The sequence below is a fragment of the Rana temporaria genome, chromosome 3 (genome assembly GCF_905171775.1).
Source record: "Rana temporaria chromosome 3, aRanTem1.1, whole genome shotgun sequence".
In the NCBI taxonomy this organism is placed as follows: Eukaryota; Metazoa; Chordata; class Amphibia; order Anura; family Ranidae; genus Rana; species Rana temporaria.
This window is the reverse complement of record NC_053491.1, coordinates 374,277,586-374,293,376: the sequence shown is the minus strand read 5'-3', so window position 1 is coordinate 374,293,376 and position 15,791 is coordinate 374,277,586.

The window sequence follows — 15,791 nt, the reverse complement described above, 5'->3', positions numbered from 1 at the left end:
AGCTAAGGCCTCAAGTGCCATGGAGATGGGCCCATCCCCCACCGTGTGGAGCATCAGTGCCTTGGAGGAGCCAGCCGGCTCACTCCCAAAGCACCCAACCAGGTGCTGTAACTGCGCCGTCAGATAGTACAACCACGGGTTGGGCAGTGCCAGCCCGCCGTTGTCTTTGGGCCTCTGAAGATGCTCCAGTTTAAACCTGGGCGGCTTATTCTTCAGAGACCGGAAGATGGAGTTCACTATTCGAAAGACTTTTAGAGGAGTCACCACCGGGGCATTGTGAAGACAGTAAAGCAATTGCGGCATTAGAATCATCTTCACCAGGTTCACCTTGCCCGCTACCGAGATAGGGAGATTGTTCCACGACTTGACCCGTTCCCTAAACCTCTGAAGTAGGGGGGAGATGTTCAAGTGGCTAAAGTCCCTTGGGTTGGCCGTTACATGAATCCCCAGGTATTTAAAGGAGGTCGTGACTGGTATGGGGCAGGCTGACGTCACCGTTTGTGCAGCCTTCCCGTCTAACAATAACAGGGCAGACTTCGACCAGTTAATCTGTAGGCCTGAGTACCCCCCGAACCTCACAATAGTTGCCATGGCTTCCCGCAAGGATGTGTCAGTATCTCCCAGCATGAGCAAGGTATCGTCCGCATAAAGCATCACCTTCTCCTGCAGGGGGCCATAGCAAAACCCCACTATACTTGGATTAGCCCTGATCTCTATAGGTACATTCACTTATTAATGAATTGTTATTTTGTGATTATTTAGGTTATTGTTTGTTTATTATTGCGAGCGCTGTAATATATATATATATATATATATATATATATATATATATATATATATAATATATAATATATATATATATATATATATATATATATATATATATATATATATTTGATCTGTCAAGTGAATAGCACTTTGTGTATAGCAGTTGCAAGATATCTCGTTTACAATTTTTCTAAATTTTTCACTTCTAGCACGAGTATATATATTTAGAATATATTTTTTCTAAGTCAGGTTAAAGCTGAACTCCGGGTTTAAAAACTCATTAAAAACATTTAAAATGTCCTTAATAGCCACCAAATAGCACACCAAAGTTCCAGCCATGACGTTTACAAATTTCACTTGTTGTGCTGTGGTGTCCACACCTTTGTGATAACTTGTTTTCCATAAAATGGTCAAATAAGTTAATTCCATAGTCCTGTACAGTGTTAGTGTCCTGCCCCAGGGTAGCCCCAAACCTGATCAAATGAATACATCTGGCATGAATGGTCCACTTCTCAATTACCAACAGGCCAAAAGAGACCACTAGGCCCAACCTCCTCCTGCATATATCCCCTCGAAACAGGAAGTGACATACGTAGAGGGAAGTTGCACCACAGCACCTATTAACTCCTAAGTTACCAAACATTAACCCAATAATTTATAGTGCACTTATAACATTGAGGCACTTTTCCTCAAGTTACTGAGTCTTTGAATAATTACTGAGTCCATTTAGGATCTGCTGGCCAAACTTAAGAAGCATTAGGACAGTAAACAGGTAGGGTCATTATTCATCGTTTTAATGTCTAGGGAGATAATGATTCTGGTACTTGAAATAGAGTGTGGATATTGCAGATTCTGAAAAAGGTGTCCAATATTTATTCTGGTAGATCTATCCAGGATAAATGGTCACTATCTACTAGATGTGTAATATATTGATTGAATTTTAAAGTGATAGGGCCAGATTCACGTAGAATCGCGGCGGCGTAACGTATCGTGGATACGTTACACCGCCGCAAGTTTTCCTTTGCAAGTGCCTGATTCACAAAGCACTTGCGAGAAAACTTACGCCGGCGGCCTCCGGGGTAAGCCCGCGTAATTCAAAGGGGCGTGTGCCATTTAAATTAGGCGCGCTCCCGCGCCGGACCTACTGCGCATGCTCCGTTTTGAAATTCCTGCCGTGCTTTGCGCGAAGTGACGTCATTTTTTCGAACGGCGACGTGCGTAGCGTACTTTTGTATTCCCGGACGTCTTACGCAAGAAGAAAACATTTTGAAAGTCGACGCGGAAACGACGGCCATACTTTATACAGCACATACGTGGGCTGTGTAAAGTTAAGGCAGCTAAAACGATGACTAACTTTGCGACGGGAAACTAGACTAGCAGCGACGTAGCGAACGTGAAAAACCGTCGTGGATCGCCGTAACTACTAATTTGCATACCCGACGCTGGTTTACGACGCAAACTCCCCCCAGCGGCGGCCGAGGTATTGCATCCTAAGATCCGACAGTGTAATTCAATTACACCTGTCGGATCTTAGGGCTAACTATGCGTAACTGATTCTATGAATCAGTCGCATAGTTAGGAAGACCCTAAAACAGAGATACGACGGCGTTTCAGGAGATACGCCGTCGTATCTCTTTTGTGAATCTGGGCCATAGTTTTTACCAAAATCTTGCCATTTGATTTAAAAAGGGGGTTGGGAGATAAGACTTACCCTTAGCTGGGTCTTTGTTGGACTGGAAAAAAAATAATAAATAAGCCTCAAGGAAGATGGGATGGTTGCCAGTCTTGAAGGTATGAGGGGAAGACTAGTAGATACTTATTAGCCATGTACTATTTGGCCAGGAAGATATCTGGGCCTGTCATTTTATGAGTCAGTAGTTAAGAGGTTGCTTGGGATATGTCCTCAATGGAAATAGAAGCATCAAGGGTTTACATTGTTGTGGCGTAAGGTAGGGTGGGGGAATCTGGGCTAATTTAACAAGTCAAAATGAGAATACAAGGCATTTGAGGAATAGAGTTGAAAATACTAGGAGATAAAAGCACCCAGACCTTTATGAGCTTGTATATGGCAACCTCTCTGGCCATCTAATTTTCAAGGAATAGCTATACAAGTGTAGTCTGGTTTGTCAAAATATGCTAGGCGATGACCTATTGCCAAATTCAAAAATATATTGTATGAATTCAAACATTTTTTTTTGAGTTTGAGAAAAGGGTGCTTGCACGTATAAACATCAATCAAATCATAGTTCATAATCCAGTCAGTAACTTTAGAGGTTCAATAAGACATTCCACTCCTATCGATCACAACATTAGCGACTGCATTGAGGTCATCTATACAATTTTGTTTCTTCTTTAACCGCTTGCCGACTGGCTCACGCCGATATACGTCGGCAGAATGGCACGGCTGGGCAATACAACGTATGGGTAGGTTGTTCCCTTTAAGAGCCGCTGGGGGCATGTGAGCGCCGGCCGCAATCTCCGCCAGCCACCCATGATCGCGGGCACGAGAGACAGCACAGGGATTTGTGTGTGTAAACACACAAATCCCTGTTCTGTCAGGAGAAAGGAGACAGATCGTTTGTTCCTACTAAGTAGGAGCAAACCATCTTTCTCCTACCCCAGTCAGTCCTATCACCATACAGTTAGAACACATCCAGGGAACACACATTTAATCACTTGATCGCCCCCTAGTGTTAACCCCTTCCCTACCAGTGACATTTACACAGTAATCAGTGCATTTTTATAACACTGATCGCTGTATAAATGTCAATGGTCCCAAAAATGTGTCAAAAGTGTTTGATCTGTCTGCCGCAATGTCATCCTGCAAGGATGCAGGGCGGGCGTGGGGTGGTAAGAGATGATCTCCCTGCTCCCTCGCCCGCCAGCTCGCTGATTGGCCAGCTGCTCACTCACACCAAGCGTGCTCTCTCACCTGCCCACACAGTCACTGAGCCCTCCGGCAGGCAATCCCCACTGCCCACCCACAAACTGCGCCGTCCTGGCCTGCCCACCCGCAAACCGCGCCACCCGCTCTACAATCCGTGGCCGGTTTAGGTGTGAACTGGGCCTTTATGAAAGAGTGGCAAGAAGAAAGCCATTGTTGAAAGAAAGCCATAAGAAATCCCGTTTGTGGTTTGCGAGAAGCCATGTGGGGTACACAGCAAACATGTGGAAGAAAGTGCTCTGTTCAGATAGGACTAAAATTGAACTTTTTGGCCTTAAAGCAAAACGTGTGGTGGAAAACTAACACTGCACATCACCCTGAACACACCATCCCCACCGGGAAACATGGTGGTGGCAGCATCATGTTGTGGGGATGCTTTTCTTCAGCAGGGACAGGGAAGCAGGTCAGAGTTGATAGGAAGTTGGATGGACCCAAATACAGGGCAATTTTAGAAGAAAACCTGTTATGCCTTGTACACACAATCGGAATTTCTGATGGAAAAAGTCAGACGGAATTTTTTCATCGGATATTCCGACCGTGTGTGTGCCCAATCTGAGTTTTTCCGTCGGAAATTCCGACGAACTTAGAAAGAGAACATGTTCTCTTTTTTTCAGATGAAAACTGAAATTCCGTTCGTCTGTATGGAACTCCGGAGAAAAAAACATGCATGCTCAGAATCGAATCGAGTTGACGCATGCTCGGAAGCATTGAACTTCATTTTTTACTGCGTTTTGGACGGTCCGAATTTGGTGTGGCAATGTGTATGTATTCCGTCAGAACAATCCGTCGGAGTTTATCCCAATGGAAATTCCGATCGTGTATACAAGGCATTAGAGTCTGCAAAAGACTTGAGCCTGGGGTGGAGGTAAACATACAGCCAAAGGTGCCCCAGCAGGTCATATTTTCACGATTTCCCTCAGATGAAACAGATGTGGTAATTTCGAAGGCAGTGAAACTGATAAAATCACCTGTGCAAAATAATGGAAAGCCTGAAAACATGACCTGTTGGGGCACTTTGAGGACTGGAGTTGAGAAACACTGGTTTAGATCAAAGCATATTCATGTGATAGAATGGCACATACAAGTCCAGGCCTTAATCCAATTAAGATGCTCTCAATCCAATCTGACAGAGCTTGAGCTATTTTGCAAAGAAGAATGGGCAAAAGTTGCACTCTCTAGATGTGCAAAGCTGGTAGAGACATCCCCAAAAAGACTTGCAGCTGTAATTGCAGTGAAAGGAGGTTCTACAAAGTATTCACTCAAGGGTACAAGTAGTACAAATGCAGACACTTTTCAGATATTTGTAAAAAAATGTTGAAAACCATTTATCATTTTGATTATTACTTCTACGTGTTGGTCTATCACACAGAATCCCAATAAAATGCTTTAAAAAAATTTGTGGTAACATGACAAAATGTAGAAAATTTCAAGGGGTATGAATACTTCTGCAAACACTGTACCTTTGTACATTGATGTACGGTCCAAATGTTATATTTCTCCCTTCACTTCTCACATGCTGGGCATAAAGGAGTCCCTTTGCTCCTAAAGGATCCTGCCACCCAGGGTTCAAGTCCTGGGGAAAAAAGTGTGGGAACTCTCACCCAAGATCCATTTCCCCACCAAAGAAAAAAAATTATACGCTCATATGCATAATTACTAAACCGCATGTTTTTCTTTTTTATCGATCCACTGTACCTTAGTAATCCTTTGTTACTGGCCGCTTCCTGTATATGGATTCATCGGGTAGTGTGCGGGTATTCCGTCACTTCCTCAATGCCGCAATGTCTCCTGGGAGCTTTGTTCCCAGGAGATATTGAGGAGGTCTGCTGCGAGTTATCGCGGGATTTAGAAAGAAGCAAGTTCTTTGTAAATCCCACGATAACTTGCGGCAGACCTCCTCAATATCTCCTGGGAACAATGACAAAAGCTCCCAGGAGACATTGCGGCATCAAAGTGACGGAATACCCACACACTCCCTGATGAATCCATATACAGGAAGTGGCCAGTAACATTGAGGATTACTAAGGTTCGCCTGCCCCTGACAGTGACTCGAGCTGGGCATCGCCGCTTAGTGAAGGATTGGCTCGGGCGGATCGGCTGCTCTCAGCTGCTCTAGTCCTGCAAAGGGAACTGAGTTCCTGCTGTGAAGAAAGTGCAGGAACTCCGTTCCCACGCGTTCCCACAGGACTTGAGCCCTGCTGCCACCTCTTTACATACTTTCTCTACAGCAGGGGTGTCAAACTCAATTTCATCGTGGGCCGCATCAGCATTATGATTGTCCTCAAAAGGGCCAGTTGTATCCGTAAGATTAGATGTCCAGCGCATCCCCTCCCCTTTACATTAGATGTCAAGAGCCACCCCACCATCAGAAGTTGAGTCCCCTACTCTCCCTTACATCACAGTGCATCCCCTTTCCTTATGCTGCTGCTGGGAAGAGAAGCTGGATGTAAGGGTCTGGAGAAGGACCAGAGGAGAGCTGGAGTTCTCCTGCCGCTGCAAGAGAGGTGTGAGAGCCACATGAAATGGTCAGTGACACCTGTGCTCTACAGTATACAAATTTTTCTTTTTAAGATATATAAAGTGGACCATAAAAAAAACAGCAATAACTGCATTTTCTTCTTAGTAATTCAAAAAAATTTGGTTCCAGTTTAATTTCTTCCTGTTAAAAACCTAAAACCTGATTGGTTATACTGGTCCCACATGCACATTTTCTTAACATTTTTATATGTTTACCACACGGCAGAATATTGTTAATTTTTTTGGAGTTTACTTTTCCAACCTGTGCCCTTCATGGTTGTTATGAAGCTCTGAATTGCCCTTCGAGATTTGGAAAGTAAACATTACCTTTATGTTTGGTTTGCAGTATATTAATGCAAATGTCAAGGCTATTAGATAAGATTTAATGTATGTGACTAAACATGCTCTTATCCTCTGTACACAAATCCACCTGTTATTTATTTGTACACATCAGCGATCATTCAAACCATTCAGGAGGAATTAAAGGCTATTAAAAATTGGACAAACTCCATAAATGGATGTATTTCTGATGACACCTACAGCGTCATTTATAGCACTTGCTGGATTTTCTTAATGCCCCACTCCATTCAAAACATTTTTTTTCTCAAGAAAATAATCATCTCTGATGATATTCAGTTTGCAAAGCACTGCTTTTGTGATCATTGTCGATCCATGTATAGCCGATTAGTAGATGGCCCTGTCTCTAATGGGGGAGGTGGAGTTGGTGTCCTAGCTCTGAGCCATATCTGTATATATGGGGTAAAGATGTAGCGCTAAAACAAATGGTAGTGAAAAAAGTTCATAAACGAAATTCAATGGTTTGAAGATGCCAAAAAGTTCATAACAAAATCCACATTGTGAAATCAGTGAGATGAAGAAGGTATGAAGCCATCACCAACACCCATTTAAACTGACCCTTACCAGAAATGCATAGGGCATTAGCATTGAGTAAACCAAGGCAATATCCACGGCTCCTCCTATCCAATGACCAACCGATACAGCGATAAGGAAACTTGTTTATAATGGCACACCAGATATGCTTGGCTGTGATCCCAGCAAACTTGGCTACACATACACTCCAGAGATGAAGCTCAGTAGTCACATATATAGAGAATGGAAAGAAAAACGCTCATTGCGCAGACATCCAAAAACTAGAACATTTATTAAGTGTATGCTAGACATAATAACTCACGTAATGTGAAATGGTAATAAGCAAAAGGAAAGCATCCAGTGCTTCTTACCCCTGAAGATGCACACTGGTGACGAAACGTCGGGTAGATTGAGGGTTGTGTGACGCACTGGAGCAGACGGAGTTTACAGCCACCATCTTGTTGGTAGGAAGCACTGGACGCTTTCCTTTTGCTTATTACCATTTCACATAATGTGAGTTTTTATGTTTAGCATACACTTCGCAACAGATCTCTCATTTTATATCTGTATATAATCTGATCTCTCCTGCTCTAATTAGATCTTCTGATCTATTTGAACTAAAGCTGCTTTCTGGTCACCACGAGCTGGTTACTATTTTGTGCTTGATTGATGCAAGTGATGACTATGAAATCCTCATATGCAATATTTCATATTTGCCTATTAATAATACATCTAATTAATACAATTAAGCTGTAAGAACAATGGGCCTAATCCACAAAAACCCGGCGCAACGTAATTTTTCCCATTTAAGTTACACCGCCGCAAAATCTCTACCTAAGTGCCCGATCCACAAAGCACTTACCTAGAAATTTTGAGCGGTGTAACTTAAATCCGTCCGGCGCAAGGCGTTCCTAATCTAATAGGGCGAGTCCCATTTAAATTAGGCGCGCTCCCGCGCCGGACGTACTGCGCATGCTCCCGATGCGATTTTCCCGACGTGCTTTGCACGGTTTTACGTTACGCCAAGTTTTGTGAATCGCGCCGGGTAAAAAAAAGATGCGGCGGGAAAAAAAATGTTTTTAAAAAGAAATTTGACAGCGTCGCGGGAAAGAAGGGTCTACTTTTACATGGTGTACTAACTTTACACTTTGTAAAAGCAGCCCTAATTTTGCGACGGCAAACTAATACTTACGGAGAAAAAACGAAGCGTAAAAGCTTCGTGGATCTCCGTAAGTGCTAATTTGCATACCCGAAGCGGCATTTCGACGAGAAATGCCACCAGCGGCGGCTGCGGTACTGCATCCTAAGATCCGACAGTGTAAGTCCCTTACACATGTCGGATCTTCTGCCTATCTATGAGAAACTGATTCTGTGGATCAGTTCCATAGATAGAAACAGGGATACGACGGCGTATCAGTAGATACGCCGGCGTATCCCTTTTGTGGATTGGGCCCAATAAGAGAAACATATTAAACATACCATGCATTACTTTATATTAAGTCCACTAAAACGAAACTAGAAGACTATTGATGGGTGGAACCAACTTCTAGCTCTTTTCATTAGCGAGATCCCCCACTGTCTCTGAACACTGTTATTACAAAGGTTCACATGCATGGCTTCTTCAGTTATTTTTTTTAACTGCAGTGGCAGTGTGACACCCTTGCCTGGCAAGGCCTGGGTGTAAGGCCACTGGGATCTTAGATGGAAGAGCCTATTTATAGGGTCACTTAAAGGTATATGGAGAAAGTTAATTATTCACCCACCAGCATTCAGCCATAACTCAATACTGTGTTTTTGCTATATACAGAGCAAAAAACATGTTTTCATGTCTTATGCCTCTATAATTTATAGCATCCTTCACAATGGACTCTACCAAAACTCGAATGTAGCTAACCCAATCACACAAATACGGTCAGTTTTGGATAGAATCAATGACCCTGCCAATAAAGTATTTGTAACTAAGGGGAAGAATAGAGGAGGGGGGTTATTGGACATTCTGGGGGTAATCCACACAAACATGGATAAACAGTGAGAGGGATATTCACCCTTTCTCTTTGTGCTAGGGACCATTGGCACCAGGAATCAAAGTAAGTGAAAATCTAAAAGTTCTCATAGAACAGGAAGTGAGGGGAAATTTTCCAATAGTGGATACTTGTTTTTGTGACAACTGTCTGTTTTTTTTCTACAGGAAATGAAGGAGCATCTCTTGAATGGTACACAGATGACAAAATTTAACCAAACTTAAAAAAACCAGGGGTTTTACCATTCCCTAATTATATATATATATATATATATATATAGCGCTAGCACAGCTCCCTAATGTGAAAGCACTCCGGCTTTCACACTGGGACTGCAGGGGAGGTGTTTTTTAGGTGCTTTACAGGTGCTATTTTTAGCCCAAAGGTGCCTGAAAAATGCCCCAGTGTGAAATGTGTTGAACATTCTGGGCTACGAGCAGCCTTCTGCACCCTACAGGTCTTTCACCATATAACGATGGGATCGTCAGTGCTCTTAGTTTAGTTAACACTATGGCGGTCTCCTACGTTAAAGGGAAGGGGGACTGACTGCCTGTTCTCTATTACAGGAAGTTGAGCCAATTATGTCTTGGGCTCAGAAGAATCAAGCCTACACCTCGTTGGCTTATGTCCCCAGAGTACAAAATATTCTAGCAGACTTTCTTTCCAGAGTCCAATTGGAGAACAACGAATGGTCTCAGTTTTTCAGGCACAGATGCCCTGATGGATCATTGGAAATGCAATAGAACCTGTGCATTTCTTCCAGTCCTGATCAACCGGGTTTCTACAAAGACTCCGGACAGAGGTTGTGGAGGTAGTGGCAGTGATGCCTTTTTGGCCAATTAGGCCATGGTTCTTCTTGCTAGCACAGTTCAGCTTCTGGAACCCAGTGCACCTTCTCATCAGGCCAGGCCATGTTTCACTGGGTGCAATTCTACATCCATGTCCAGCACGATTACGTCTGACAGCCTGGTTCTTGAGATTGGAGGTCCACGGCTGCTTCTCCAGAGTCGTCTCCGCTCTCTTGAATACTAGAAGATTGAACGCAAACAATGTTTATGGGAGAATCTGGTCAAAGTTTGTTCAATGCATGTCTGCTGCTGACAGATCATGTAGTGATCTAGAAGTTCTAAATATTCTAGGCTTCCTCCAGTTGGATTCAGATCTGACTCTATCGGTCAGCTCCCTCAGAGTTCAAGTGTCAGCTTTATCAGCCTTCACAGATGTATCCTGGTCTAGGCATCGTTTACTGTTCAGCAATTCTTCAAGGGAGCAGCTAGGCTCAGACCTTGGAGTAAGTGGAGGTTTTCCAAATGGAGTCTCCCTCTTGTTTCCAACTCCCCCTCGGGAATTGGAGTGGAGTGTTCCATGGCTGTCTCCATTAAAGGCCTCTCTGTCAAGTTCGCCTTTTTCCTGGCCATCACGTTGGCATAAAAAGTCTCAGAGATTGATTCACTGGTCATACAGAGCTTTTCTTAACGTTCTTCCAGTTTGAGCAGTGCTGTTACCTATGCTTGACTCAATTCCCAAGGATGCATCAGTCTTTCAAGGGAGCCAAGAAATTATTCGGCCAACCTTAGAGTTCTAACATATGAACTTTGGACGTAGGGGAGGACACGCTGTGGCTTAGTTTTTTAAAGCGCATGTCTAGTAAAAAGGGAATCTGGAGTTGACTCCCAGCAGTGCCTTCCTTCAGTTCTAGGAATCCCTCAGATATTGTGAAGTTATATCTACAAAGCTGCAACTTCCTTCAGGCTTCAGAACGCCTGTTCATTCTTTTACCAAAAAGGACAGATGAATGTGCCTCCTCTAGGATGATTGCGGCACATATTGCCTAGGCCATCCAGCAGGCTCACAGAGCCAAGGGCTTGGCTCCTATGGAGGTCGTGCCTGCTCACTCGACCAGGAGTGGGTCTACACCTTGGGCAGCTTTACGGCATGTGGTTCCCAAAGTAGTCTGTAGGGCAGCCTTGTGGTCCTCAATCAATATGTTTATGGCTCATTATTGTGTAGAGTCTGCTTCCTTATCCACTGTCTGTTGACGGTACAAATTAAAGCCTTTGGATTAGCATTGCCTGCCCATGGGGTGTATGGCGAGTTAATTGCCATATGTATGCTGCCGTGGAGTCGGTCAGGAAAACTGAAAATTTCCTATCAAATACTTACCTTATTTTTCTTTTCCTGATTGACTCCATGGCAGCAGGAGTCCCCCCCCCCCCCCCAAGTGTCTTACGGAACACGCTATAGGGAAGGAGTGGAGGCGGGGTTAACCCATATATATGCTGCCATGGAGTCCATCAGGAAAGGAAAATTACGGTAAGTATTTGATAGGAAATTTTCTGTTATTTTGATATTGCATGATTTGTTAAATCCCTATGATTTGTTAAATTAAATTTGTGATTTTTTTCTGGTCTCTGGATAGTAAAAAAAATAAGTATTGCCATAAAATACAGACTATAGGTTCCCACTTTAAATGTGGAGATCATCGGAATGGGTCTACACTAAACTGTCGTAGCAACACGTTGGCGGTTTTTAAAGTACAATTATCTCTTTTGCATTGCTTTGAAATCGTTTTTTCAATTATTGTAATTCTCAGATGATTAAGGGCGGGCGGTACTAGGTAATTTATAATCAAAGCAAGTATATTTGTGGCCTAAAGCAGGAAGGAAGTGACATAAAAAAAAAATTGGCCACTGGTAAAGTTAGATCTCAGGTTTAGCTTTGCATTTTTTTGCATTTTTAGATTTAAGGCTGTGCTGTGCAGTTAATATTATGAATTCATGTATCATGTCTGGGCACAGATAAAAAATGGACTTTGCAAATGATAGAAGAAAACATATTGAATGGTATACGGATCTAAAGGGGACCGGGGGTCAGAATTGAAGTAAAACAATCTTTTTTTGTTTTATAACCTTTTTTTTCCCACATAGCAAAAGAAAACCCTTTCACACTGAGGGCGTTTTGCAGGTGCTATAGCGTTAAAAATAGCGACTGCAATCCACCCTTAAACAGCTGCTCCTCACACTCCAGTATGAAAGCCCTCAGGCTTTCACACTGGAGCGTTGCAATGGCAGGGCGTCAGAAAAAGTCCTGCAAGCAGCTTCTTTAAAGCGCATTAACAGCGTTTAAACTCACCACTGCTAATGCGCTCCTGTCCATTGAAATCAATGGGAAGCGATGCCATACCGCCGGCAATATGCCGCTGCAGCGGTGCATTGTGGGCCGGTTTTAATCCTTTCTCGGCCGCTAGCGGAGGGTTAAAAGCGCCCCGCTAACGGCCGAAATGCGCTGCAAGTCCGACAGTAAAATAGCTGCGTTTTACGTCTTTTTTGCTGCCGACGCTATGTGTGGCACAGTGTGAAAGGGCTCTTGGGGACACAATAGGTTGAAAGGGACAACAATAGATACCAACTAAACTCCAACTTTCCGGGGGCGTGGCCGGGATGTGAAAGGAAGCAGACGTGCGTTAGCTGAGCTCCGCTCTTACCCTTATCCTGACTGATTTCCAGCGCAGATTCCTGCACCCAACACCCGTCTCGCAGGCACCCTGGGGCGGAAGAAGGCACCCGGTACCCCGCGAGCCCCTCCGCTGTCGCCGGGCAAGCTCCGTTCGTCCTCGACGCCTGGAGCCCAGGCCGAGGCGGCCATCTTGCCCACTAGGCTCGCAGCCCTGGAGATGTCCGTCGACTTTCCACCCCTGCCTAATCCATCGGCATCCCATGCCGCCTCTCATGCTGAACTCCTGGCAGCCATCAAGGAGGGCCGGGACTCCGTGATGGTGAAGATTGACCATCTAGTGGCGGATGTCAGCCTCATCAGACATGACATGGACAAATTTAGGGCCCGGTTCGTGGAGGCGGAGGGCCGCATCTCTCAGCTTGAGGACTCTACAAGGGCCGACTCCAGGGATCTCCATGCCCTGCAGATGCAGGTTAGAGCCCTGCAGGAGAAATCCATCGACACGGAGAATAGGCTCAGGAGAAACAACATCAGGGTCCTGGGCCTCCCGGAGCGGGCGGAAGGGCCCAAGCCTGCGGAATTCACAGAAACCTTCCTCATCTCCCTGCTAGGCCTACCAGCTATGCCTCCCACGTTTGTGGTCGAGCGGGCACACAGGGTTCCTCCTAAGCCTCCGGTTCCAGGGGCCCCTCCGCGGCCTTTCCTGCTTCGCCTATTGAACTACCGGGACAGAGATCGCATCCTGGCGGCTGCCAGAGAAAAGAGGGATCTGATGTATGAGGGAGCCAGGATCATGCTGTTCCCGGACTACTCTCCCGAGGTGCAACGCCAGCGTCGCTCCTTCACAGAGGTACGGAGAAGTCTGCGAGACCAAGGCCTTAAATTCAGCCTGCTGTACCCTAGCAAGCTGCGGGTGATAGATGGGGATCGCACGCGCTTTTTCACGGACCCGGACGCGGCTATGTCGTGGCTTGAGGCCCGCGGATGAAATATACCTCGTGGCAAGTATGGCAGCTAGTTTCTGCTTTTTCCCTGGGTCACCCCTTCCCCCATCCCCCCCTCACTGTGGTGGGGACTTATCCTTGGTTTGTGGTAACAGAATATGGCCTCTGGGATCTCGATGATGGTCGGTTTCTCCCCTTCCTCACCCTGATGTCCTGTTCTGTGGTTCTCCCTCTTTCCACTGTGCCACCACCATCCGTTCTCTGCTGGCTGATGTTGCCCTTGGTCCCTGATCCTGCTGCTGCGGGGAGACAACTGCTTTTGTGTCCCCCAAAAGTTTTCACTCTACATTGTGGACTGGGATCCGGTTCCCCATACCCCTCTTGTTTTATAAACACATACACTTTATTTGCTTCCCTTTTTTTTTAAATGTATTTATCTTTTTTCCTTCTGATGTGCTGACTTTGCTCCCTCACCGTGGCATTTCACTCCGAGCGTCGTTACCCCCCGAGCCTTGGCCCCTATACCCTGCCCAGGCAGGGAATCTGCCCATACTACTATATAGAGTTGGTAGCTCAGCGCGCCGACATGGAGGCGCATCGCTCAGAAGTCCAAGAACTGCGACGCGCGGAGGCCGTCAACCCCCCCCCCCCCTGCACTTGTGTTCTATGCTGATTCTTATTTCTTTTGTTCTGAATTTATTTTTTGTCCTAAATTTTTTTTTTTTTTTTTTTTTTTTCGTGTGCCCTATCCCACTTGGGCATTGTGTCCATGAACATTGACCGCAGGCCTCAGCCGTGAGAGGGCAGCCTCGCGGATGCCGTGTAGGGCCCGAGTTTGAGGGCTCATTTACACCCTATGTTTTTGACTGTTCTAGTTTGGGGGAAAACTATTCCCACCCCTCAGGCAGTTGCTGGAGGGATGGGACATAGTCTGATAGGCACCCGGTGCCTTGGAAGTTTGTTGTTGTTTTTTGTGTTAAATGTGTATGTTATGATCAATGTCTTTTGCTCTGTAAAGATGGTGCCCTGCACAGGTTTTATTGACATGATTTGTGATGTACTCGAGGTCTTGCTGTTCCTGAGGTGTCTCGGGGTGCTCCTATATTTCTATCCTGTCCTCCCCCCACCCCCTCGGCCAGATGGCTGACCGCCGGCCTGACTCATTCTCTATCCTGTCTTGGAATGTCAGGGGTCTTAACTCCAAGTTTAAAAGAGCCACCCTTTTTCAGTACTTGAAGTCCCGCCCAGCACAACTAATCTTACTCCAGGAGACTCACCTCATGGGCAGCAAGATCCTGACCCTTAAAAAACCCTGGGTCCAGCGAGCGATACATGCTACATATTCCACCTATGCCAGGGGGGTGACAATCCTTATCCATAAGAATTTTCCCTGTGTAATTGAAGAAGTCCGCACGGACCCCCTGGGTAAATATGTGGTACTTGTTTTTACATTATGGTCACAGAGGTACATTGTTGTCAATTTATATATTCCCCCTCCCTTTTCTTCAGCACTATTATATGATGTGTTGAATAAGATTGCGCCATTCTGTCCGGGGAAGATTATGATGATGGGGGACTTTAATGCCATCTTGTCCCAAGAACTAGACAGACCTACCCCGCCGAAGTCCCGGTCCTCCGACCTACTGGCCTGGGCTCAGGCGGTGGGTTTGGAGGAGGTCTGGAGGTGGAAGCACCCGGATGTACGTGCATATTCCTGCTACTCTGCTTCCTACAAGACCGCGTCCCGGATAGATTTGGCCTTCTCCAATCCCGCACTGTTAGCGGATGTGTTGGAGGCGGACTATCTTCCCAGCGGTCTGTCGGATCATAGCCCGCTGTTGGTGGTGCTCCGCTCTCCGGCCTCGCGTTGTGCCGCTCTTTGGAGACTGGGCGTGCAATGGGTGAATCATCCAGACGTGGCCGCTACTGTACCCCCCCTACTGACTGAATTCTGGGAGAGAAATGCTGATACGGCCCCCCCGGCCGTAGTCTGGGATACCTTTAAGGCATTTACAAGGGGGCAGTACATCTCCTCTATAGCCAGTGTCAAAAAACAGCTTTCGGCACAGCTGAGCGATTTAGAACAAATGGTTACAGACCGCACTGCAACATACAATGCTGACCCCTCATCGGATCACTTTGAGCTGATGATGGCGGCCCAGCGTGACTTACACCTCCACGTGGCCGAAGCCACTCGTCTGGAAATGCACAGGGGCAGGCAGAGGGCCTTCGAACAGGGTGACAGAAATGGACGATTTCTGGCCATGTTGGCTC